The 10,968-nt window shown below is 44.6% G+C and overlaps 1 protein-coding gene across 3 annotated transcripts in view; it reads left to right on the top strand.

Annotated features, from left to right (window-relative positions):
- The window catches only part of TENM2 (teneurin transmembrane protein 2), a 1,107,817-nt gene that overhangs the window by 318,452 nt on the left and 778,397 nt on the right, over positions 1 to 10,968 (top strand). The gene's annotated exons all lie outside the window — the stretch shown is intronic.

Here is a 10,968-nt window from a genome sequence, read left to right as displayed (position 1 = left end):
TGAAGCCCGGGAAATTCAAATCCCAGGCTTCATTAGCAAGTTCGGTATGCATACATTACCCCCCTAGTTCGAACTAGGGGGGTAGTGTAGACATACCCTAAGGTAGCAGTGAGGAACAGCAGGATTACAAAGAAGAAAATCAAAAGGGTTTTGTTGTGGCTAATCAGATGCTAGAAAACATTTCAAGTTCAAAACGATGATTTCTGAATCCATGATGGCTTTTCTATTAAGTTCCCTCTGGCTTGTTCAGTCCAGTTTCATTCAGTAAACTTCCTTAGGCTAACAGATTATCTTTTTATTTTTAAGATGCTTTAATGTGTGTATTTAACTTAAAAGCTTATTACCCAGAAAACTGCATGTTCTGAGCCCTCACAAAATGTATTTATTGTATACAAACACTATTCATTATTGTGCCGCTGTGTATGCAGCTGAAGTGGCTACACTTTTCTGATAGATGTGGTGATTCTTGCTGTGTTCTTATAAACTTTGTATAGTCAGCTAGTAAAGTCTCTAAACTACTTTTTTTCTTTTTGGATGAAGGATGCCTTATAAAAGATCATTATCATTAAGCAATTAAAGTTATACATTAGTTTAATTATGAAATGTTTGGCTTTGTGGGCAAGCAGTATTTAGACCCTAATTACAGCTGAAGTGCAGAAAGCAGGTAGCATGCTGACCTTTTTGCTCTGTGGCTAACTGTTACACATAGCTACACAGTAAAAGTTCACCTTTTCGTCCCTGCTATATTTCTGTATGATATCTCTTTCAAAAAACGTTGGCATCAGAATCAGCTGTAGGTCTTTTCCCCGGGAGGGGTTGCTCTTCAAGTAGACCTGTTCCCTGATGTTTAAAGGAATTTGGCCACATTCAAGTCTGCCCTAAAAGTACACTACATCTTATACTTGCTCCTTTTTTTGGCAATGAAGAAATATGTGGGATTTTTTTTTAATGGATGAGTACAAGAAATGGGTAACCCTGCACTCGATGCAGTGTAACACAGACCATTGAATTTCACACTCTAATTCTTGCCTCAAGCTCAGTCATTTAATGGTGCTATCCTTTGAATGGGTGGGCTCTTTTTCTGAATGGGAAGCTTCCACCTTCTGTGATATCAACAGTGTTTAAATGGGAGAATTTTCCAGACATGTTCATTTTAATTTAATCATGCAAACCCCATTTCTCTGAGTCATGTGGTTAATTCCCTGCACATAGCAGAGAAAATGTCCCTTATTCCTGTTCACATTAAAATAATTGAAATACAAGGTAGTGTATAAATGCAAAGAATATATAAGTAACTGCTTGTATTAAAGGAATTTTTCTAAGAATCTTAATTTGGGTAAAATGGTAGGAAAATCACAAATGCAGGAGAAAATTAACCAAAGACTTGGATCTTCAAAGTCCTCTAAGCAAATACCTTTAGGTTTGGAGGCTGAATGTATGAGAATTCAGCTATATCAGAAAACTGCTTTTGTGCTCTTGGAAAAACTTCATAATACATTTAAAGATTCACTAGTACCTTTCAATCTTTTGACATTGTGAACTTAAGATAAATAGCCTACTTTTATTTTACAGGTTATCTGTACCTTAATGAAACATGTGGAATTAACTGCCAAAGTTTAATTAAAATGCAGGTTTGACCTCCCTCATCCGGCACCTTCGGGATCTGACTGGTCCCGAACAAGGGGATTTGCCGAACGATGGGAGGTCCCTCCCAGCAGGACTCACGCTGCCCCTGGCTAAGACTCCAGTCCAGCCCCCACTGCTGCCTATCCAGCTGAGGCTCCCCAGGCCTCCCGAAGCTCCGCAGCCGCTGCTGGTCCCCCGCTACCACCTGGCTTCAGGGGCCAGAACTCCCTGCTGCGCAACCCGCCCCTCCCTCAACACAGGGCTCCTGGCTGTGTTGCCATTCCCCCTTCCTCCATGCTCCTGTCCTGCTGCCTGACCTCCTTTAACATGGGCTCTGTGGTTCAGGAAGATCAGTGGTCTGTTGCCAGACCAGAGAGTCACAGTTAAAGGAGTATAACCTATGGTCACATTTGAAGACATCTTGCTGGTTATAACTCCTATAATATTCCAAAGATTTCTGATTCCTGGCGAATTTTTTTATTATTATTGCTGTGTTGCTTTTATTGCAACATGTTATTTTAAAGGATCAAAGCTCTTTATTCTGCATTTTGGTGGAAATTTTATTATTTGTTTTCTGTCACCAATAGTGCAATACATGCCTGTAAAGCACGTAATCTTTGCTTGTGGTCTGAAGGCACAATAAGATTAGATTTGGAATTACATTTTGGTGCTTTGGAAAAAATGTGGACGAACGGCTCTTGCGCAAGAGGGGGTTTTTGTGCAAAAAGGAACCATGTAGACAGCTCTTTTTTGCGCAAAAGCCTCTTGCTCAAAAACGGAGCCTCATTAATTATGCAAATGAGATACAGTGATATTCCACACTTCGCCTCATTTATTTGCATAGTTCTTGTGCCAAATGGGCGCAGTATACACATAGCCACGTAGTATTTTATATTAACCTCCTACAGTGCAATATCACTATAATGCAGATATTTATTGGATCCCATCTACCACACTAGCTGAATACACCTCACTAAGAGCTGTAAAATAATCCAGCCATCTGCTTTACTACTAAATGTAGTAAATAACTTGTAGTGAGTTTCACCTCAGAGGGCTGACTTCCCTCCTTCCCAGTGCACGCAGAATGTGTAGATTGAATTATTTTCACTTGACTCTCATAAGGTCACAAAGCTGACAGAAGACACCAGGACACAGATACTACTGCTTCTCTTGTCTGGGTGTTCTATGTACAGCAGCTTTATTTTATTTCTCTAGCTCTAACAGAGCCTTGTGGGGGATTTTTCTGAGAGAGAGGGATGGAATTGGGTCATGAGGCCAAAATGGCTCTACAGATTCCCAAACCCTATTATTTTATGTAGCTGTGATGGGGTGGACAGGCCCTGCACTGACAGACAGGGGGTAGCCCAGGCCCAGCTGGCGGAGAAAGCCCTGCCCCTCCGGCCCTGCCGGGCATGCTCCCAGCAGAGGCCGGGTATAAAAGCAGAAGGAGCCCTGTAGTCGGGGAGGCCGCAGGATGAGGGAGCAGACCAAGCCGGGCCAGTGTTGCTGCGGCAGCTGAGACCGGAGTCGTTGCCCGTGCCGGACCCGGAGACAGAGCGAGCAGCTGCCGACCCCAGGGAGGCAGGAGCACGCCCAGGACCCCGGCAGGTACCGACTCGGAGGCCCCAGGGGAACCGGGGCGCGGTAGGAAGCAGCCCAGGGCAAAGGATCCAAAGTTCGGCTCGGCGCGTATCGGCCGGATCCCCCGCCGAATGGGCAGCAGCCATAGGCCCTGCCTAAAGGGCCCTGGGCTGGGACCCGGTGGAGAGGGAGGGCCCAGGTCCCCCTACCACCCATTCCCTCTGCCCTGGATAATCAAACTCCGGGCCAGGAGAGGCTTCTCGGAGCAGCTAGGCCTCTAGTGCCGTATATGCCCTGATAGAGAGACCTGGACTTTTGTGTTGGGACTCTGGGTACCGTATATGCATTGATAGAGGGGCCTGGACATTTGTGTTGGGACTCTGGGTACCGTATATACCCTAATAGAGGGACCTGGACTTTTGGGACATTGGGTGCTGTATAGACCCGGAGGGAGGGGCCCGGATCGAGACACAGGCCAGTAGAAGGGGGCCGCAACCTCCATCAGGGGCGTACCTCCTGACAGTAGCCTATACTTATTGGCCTACTCTGCTGAACAGTGGATATTTTGCATTATTCTGTCTCTAACTCTGGCAAACTATTTGGCACCAGGATCCTACAGGCCGGAGTCCACTGAGTCATCACAACCCAGGAATTGAATTTGGGTACATGGTTGATTCTTGACATAAACACATTTGATAATAAGAATTATTTTTATTTCATGCATGCATAAAAAAGTTGTCTATTAATGTGACTGGAACCCTCAAGCACAATTACAGCTGGACAAATAACATATGGAACATAACTATATGGGGGTATGTCTAGACTACATCCCTTGGATGTAAATTAGACATACCGACATTGCAAATGAAGTGGGGATTTAAATCTCTTGTGCTGCATTTGAATTAAAATGGCCACCGCTTTTTGCAGAGTCAGCAGTTTGTCAGCAAAAAGTAGCTGTCAAGACGGGGATCGGGCGACAAAGAAAGCCTTTGTCAGATGATCCTGTGAACCTCATTTTACGAGGCATAAGGGATCGGCCGACAAAGGCTTTCTTTGTCACCCAATCCCCCTCTTGACTGCTGCTTTTTGCTGACAAACTGCTGACTCGGCAAAACGCGGCAGCCATTTTTATTCAAATGAAGCACAGGAGATTTAAATCCCCACTTCATTTGCACTGTTGGTATGTATAATTTACATCCCTCTGGCGACAGAGGGATGTAGTCTAGATGTACCCTGGGAGAAGATCTGGATTTGCTTTAGTTTCAGGAGTTAATGAGTAAGCAGGGATGTGATATAGGTACGTGAAATTAAAGAATGATATATAGGGGGTAGGGTAAACAGGAGCAGACACACCTTTCTTAAAATTCCAAAGCCAGGAGACAGTCAATGATACTGGCAGCTTTTAAAATTAGGGAATGGAAATATTTGTATACAATGCATAATTAAACTGTGAAACCTACTTCCATAGCTGTCACAGAGGCTCAGAACTTACCTGGATAAGAAAAAGACTATTCATTTCTACTGATGAGAAAATAACGATACCAGATAATATTAAGAAAACCCTAATGAATAAACACTGGTTTTTCAGGGTGCATACCAGACACTAACTGTGGAATGAAGGCGCTTCCCATATGATGGTGTTCTGTAACTATATACTGTCATGATGGGGTTTCTTGCAAAATAATATTGTATTAACTTCCGTTGGAGATAGGATCCGAGCCTTAAAAAGACCAGCGGTCAGGCCAAATTCCTACATCTATTTTGGTCTGTTTGTGTGGTTATACTGTATGGTTGCATAGCTTATTTCAAGTATATTTCAAAATAGCTTATTTCATAATTTGGCGCTATTTACACAGTGCCATATTTCAAAATAAACTGCTATTCTGAAATGTCCCTTAATCCTCGTGGAAAGGGGGTTTACAGGGACATCAGAATAGCATGCCTGTTATTTTGAGGTTTCTTTAGAAATAACAGGCCCGCTGACAAGATGCAGAATAGCTATTTCAGAATACCAGAAGTATCCCGAAATAGCACTGTAGCATAGATGTACCCCAACAGTCAATGTAAGTAACACAATGTCTTTGCTGACCTTGTGTTGACCTAACTGCATCTACTTAATCTCTGTACCTCTTGGAGAGGTAGGTCTGTAAAGTGGGCAAGTTACATTAGTGGGAGCTGCATTTTTATGTGGACACTTAGGGTGTGTCTACACAGCAAAGTTATTTCGGAATAACGGCCATTATTCTGAAATAACTATGCGAGTGTCCATACAACAATTCCTTTAGGGTATGTCTACACTAGTCCCCTAGTTCGAACTAGGGAGGCTAATGTAGGCATTCGAAGTTGCAAATGAAGCCCGGGATTTAAATATCCCGGGCTTCATTTACATCTTCCCAGGTGCCGCCATTTTTAAAAGTCCCTTAGTCCGAACTCCGTGCCCGTGGCTACACGCGGCACGGAGTAGGTAGTTCGAATTAGGATCTCTAATTCGAACTACCATTACCCCTCGTGGAATGAGGTGTACCGGTAGTTCGAATTAGAGATGCTGATTCGAACTACCTACTCCGTGCCGCGTGTAGCACAGAGTTCAGACTTAAGGGACTTTTAAAAATGGCGGCGCCTGGGAAGATGCAAATGAAGCCCGGGATATTTAAATCGCGGGCTTCATTTGCAACTTTGAATGCCTACATTAGCCTCTGTAGTTCGAACTAGGAGGCTATTGTAGGCATACCCTTATTTCAAAATATTTCAAAATAACGGACAGCTTATTCCGACTTTTGTAAACCTCATTCTATGAAGAATAATGCCTATTCTTTTTCGAGGAGTGTCTCCGTGGGTGCTGCACTGTAGGTGTCGGGCTCATCCCGGTACCACAGATCGAAGACTTTCAATAGCCGTAGTCAGTCGGACTGCGCATGTGTGGTCAGCGTCTTGCGCCATTCGTGCCCTTTGCCGTGCAGTCCGGCTCCTCCAGTTCCTCTCAACTGCCCTCAGAGCTCTCTCTCTCTCTCCTAATCTTCATCTAGTCAGGTGAATATAGTTCTTAGTTACTACTTTTTGTTTTTAATGTTACCTGTTTTATAGTTAATAATCATCATAGTTATAGTTAAAAAAAAACCCACTTTTTTTCTTCGTTCCACTGACCTTCAGGCTGCTGCCAAAAAAACACACCACCAAACAACAAAAAAAGTCAAAGCGCACAATGCCAGGTTCTTCCAGCTTCAAAAATGTGACCTCTGCCGAGAGCCTATGCTGGCCTCAGATGGCCATTCGTCCTGCATCCGCTGTTTGGGCGAGGCTCATGTGCCTTAGAAATGTGCTCATTGTTCAAAGGTAACAGCCAGAGCCCAGTGGGACAGGGAAATACGCCTTCGAATCATTTTATTTGACAAGGCGCTCCAGCCGTTGGACTCCTCATCACGACTGTTTTGGACTCGGCTGAGACACAAAAATGTAGGGCATCCTCTCTAGGGGCAGCCCCAACAAAAAAGAAGCGGTCTTCACCGTCACATTCTCTGCCGCTGGCCCCACTGAGCAGGGTAAGCATGGGGGACAAACCCGGAATGTCTGGCAAAACCCCCTCTTGCGAAAAAGCCATTCTTCCTCATTTTTTCAGGAAGAACGGCTCTTGTGCAAAAACAGCTGCTAATTAATTATGCGAATGAAGTGCGGCAATATTCTACTTCACGCTTCATTTGCATAAGCTTTTGCGGAAAAAGGCTGCAGTCTAGACATAGCTGGGGATTAGTTTGTAGCCAGGATGCCTACTTCTACATCACCATCTATCCAGCACACATGCAATTTCTTAGTTTTACAATAAGCGGGGAACACTTCCAGTATCGAGTGCTTCCCTTCGGCCTTTCATCTGCCCCCAGGGTATTCTCAGAAACCCTAGAAGTGATGGCAGCTCATTTGTGCTGAAGGGGCTTTATAATCTTCCCATACCTCGATGATTGTCTTATAAAAGGCAGCACCTGGGCGGAAACACAGCATATGATGACAATAGCCAGACCAGACTTTGGACTCTCCATCTATCCAGCACACAGGCAATTTCTTAGTTGTCCACGACCACCCCTTCTCAGATTCTGGACTTCATAGGTGTTGTGCTTGACTCAACTCAACAGCAGCAGGAGCTTACTTACCCATCCAAAGGTTCCAGTCTATCCAAGATCTAATTTCTGTGCTGATCTCCAGCCCTACGGTCTCAATACTCACTTGCCTACAATTTAATGGGCCACGTGGCTGCAACAACTTATGTAGTGCATCACTGGAAGACTACACTTCCGCTGCCTTCAACACTGGTTAGCGTCGGTGTGTACCCCTACAAAAAATTACGTCTACAAAGCAGTGTCTCCTCCCTCCATCCAACGTTCGCACATCCCTCAGATGTTCCATTCCACTGGTCTCAGCCTTCAGCACATATTAGCACGGATGCCTCCCTCGTTGGTTGGAGTGCCCATATGAACGGCATGTCCATGCAGGGCAGGTGGTAACCAGGAGAGAGAGCCCTTCACATATACCTTCTCGAGCTCAGAGCGGTTTTCAATGCCTGCAGATATTTCCAGGACTACATCTGTGGCACTACTGTCAGCATACTCACCGACAACATCACCACAATGTATTACATAAATCGCCAAGGAGGATCATGGTCTCGAACCCTCTGTGCAGAGGTGATCCGCCTCTAGAATTGGTGTATTCTCAACAAGATCACTTTAATAGTATCCTACTTACCTGGTGCCAACAATGCTGTTGCAGACTCACAAAACAGACATTTTGCGCCCGACTTCGAGTGTGAAATCCACACGGACATACTTCAACGTATCTTCCGTCATTGGGGTTTCCCCCGATAGACCTCTTTGCCACCTACAAGAATGTGAAATGCTGATATTATTGCTCTAGGGCAGGCATTGGTCAGGGATCTCTAGGGGATGCCTTTCTGCTCGATTGGGAGGGTTCTCCCCTGTATGCATTTCCCCCGTCATGCTTATACCCAGGGTTCTGGACAAAATCAACATGGATGGAGCCAAGTTGATTTTCGAAGCCCCCACCTGGGCACTCCAACTATGGTTCCCCTTCCTCCACTGAATTTCCCTGTTACCTCCATACACACTTCTCAACCTCCCAGACTTGCTGTCTCAGGACTGCAGCTCCCTTTTGCACCCACAGCCCCAGACTCTGAATCTAACTGCTTGGCTCCTAGCTGGTTCTACCCATCTGAGGATCTCTGCTCGGACCAAGTCAAAGATATCCTGATGCACAGCAGGAGAAGCACTGGTCGAGCTACTTGCCTCTCTAAATTGTGAAGGTTTGCTTCTTGGTGCTCTATTAACCAGATTGACCTGCATCCATCACCTCTGCACCAGATCCTCGACTGCATCTTTTACCTGAAGCAAATGGGGCTGTCATTTGCTTCCTTGAAGGTACACCTTGCCACGATTACCACCTTCCACCACTGGACAGACGGTACTTCAGTGTTTTCCCTCCCAGCTACAAAGAGGTTCCTAAAAGAATTGACAAACCTTAACCTGCCTCACAGACCCCCTACTCTGCCCTGGAACCTAGACCTAGTGCTAGACTCTCTTACTCGACCTCCCTTCAAGCTTTTGGCCACTACGTCACTCCAGATGTTGATGCTCAAGTTGGTCTTCCTGCTTGCTATAACTTTGGCCCACAGGGTCATGAGCTTACAGCCCTGATGTCACAATCTTGAACAAGGATGGGGTGGTATTGCGACTTCGCCCAACCTTTATTCCTAAATTCTGCTCCGCATTCCATATTAACGAGCTGGTCATACTCCCTGCCTTCTACCCTAAATCACACACTACATCATGGGAGGTGATCCTCCATACTCTTGACATGCACCAAGCGCTCACCTTTTACATCAACAGCACCCGAGATTGGCATAAAATGGACCGTTCAATAGTGTCTTTCGCAGATCGATCCAAGGCATTGTCTTCCCAGCATATTGCCAAGCTCATTGTTTCCTACATCACCACTTGCTACTCTATTTGCAATAAATCTCTTCCATCACAACCAAAAGCTCATTCTATAAGGGCTGTAGCCACATCCATGGCCTTTTTACGGGGAATTCCCCTTTGGGACATTTGCCCGGTGGCCAAAGGGTTGTCCAGTGCCACATTCATAAACCACTGCGCAATCGTGCAATGATTGGCTGCAGACTCATCGTTGGCTTCAGCAGTACTTACAGCTTCAAACAATTCCTGATTCCGGAGCCCACCATCCGGATATTTCCGAGTACTGCTACATAGTCACCTACTGTGGAACACCCATGGGGACACTACGCAAAGAAGAAGAAGAAGAAGTTACTCACCTTGGTGCAGTAACGATGGTTCTTTGAGATGCGTGTCCCCATGGGTGCTCCTCTACCTGCCCTCCTCCCTGCTCCGGAATCTTGGTTAGGAAATTTCTCATTTCAGATACTTGAGCGGGTGAGAGGAACTGGCGGGAGCCGGACTGCGCGCATGAGGCAAAGGGCGCGAACAGTGGGAGACGATGACCACGCATGCACGGTCCGGCTGACTACGGCTATTGAAAGTCTCTGATCTGCAGCGCTGTGACGAGCCCGACACCTACAGTAGAGCACTCACGGGGACACACATCTCAAAGAACCATCGTTACTGCACCAAGGTGAGTAGCTTTTTCTTCCGAAATAGCTATTTTGAAGTAAGGCGTGTGTAGATGTTCCACTTCTGCTATTTCGAAATAGCCCTTCACCAGGGCATTCTGAGTTATTCCTCTTTGGGCTCTAAATCGAGATAGCTTATTTCGAAATAGCATGTCTACACTGCAGAGAAGTCTCAAAAGTAGTCCGATGTAGGCATCCCTAATGTAGATGTGCTATTTCAGAATAACTATTCCAGAATAGCTTATTCTGAAATAACTGTGCAGTGTAGGCATGACCTTAGGGTAAGTCTACACAGCAACATTATTTTGAAATAACTGGCATTATTTCAAAATAACTTAGTGCGCATGCAAGCTACACACAAGTAGCTATTTCAAAATAATGTTGAAATACTGTTAAGCTGGAGGACTTCTAACTTCGACTCCTGCAACCCTCATTGTATGAAGAGTAGGGAAGTTGGAGGAAGAGTGCTTTATTTCAAAATAAGTGCTGTGGAGACTCTTCCAATTTCAATTTCAAAATAAGCTATGCAATTGACATAGCTCAATTTGCTTAGCTTATTTCGAGTTAAGCCCTGCTGTGTAGAGTTAGGCCAGTGTTAGCTGTCAGGCTAAATCTGTAGAGTAGACTGGGGCTTAATCCTTCTGAAACAGAAATCATGCTCTTCCTTTAACTGGTGGGTTTGGGGATAAAGGTGAAATAAAACATAACTTTACTTTATATAGCATTTCTTATTCAACCCAGGTCTCAAAATACTGTATGCGTTTAAATCAGTAATACTCAGGCTGTGGCTCACGAGTCACAAGTGGGTCTTTAATGTCTCTTGTGGCTCCTTGCAACACACAATATTAAAAACACTGTGTGATTTAATTATTAACCAATGAGGATGTTTTTACTATGTTAACCAATTAAGTTATCAACTTGCACTAAGTTATTAATTTACTTGCTGTGAGAATAATATATTAAACTAAATATTTCCCCATCATACTGTTTAAATATGAATAGTTCTCATTAAATACAACAATGAATTCACACTACTATGTACAGTAGCAAGCTAGATGTTTTAAAGATATGAGCTGTCTTGATTAATCGTGTAAATGGAATTGTTACATTTTGTT

Source organism: Pelodiscus sinensis, chromosome 17 (genome assembly GCF_049634645.1).
Source record: "Pelodiscus sinensis isolate JC-2024 chromosome 17, ASM4963464v1, whole genome shotgun sequence".
Lineage (NCBI taxonomy): Eukaryota > Metazoa > Chordata > Testudines > Trionychidae > Pelodiscus > Pelodiscus sinensis.
This window is presented reverse-complemented; position numbering and strand designations above follow the sequence as displayed.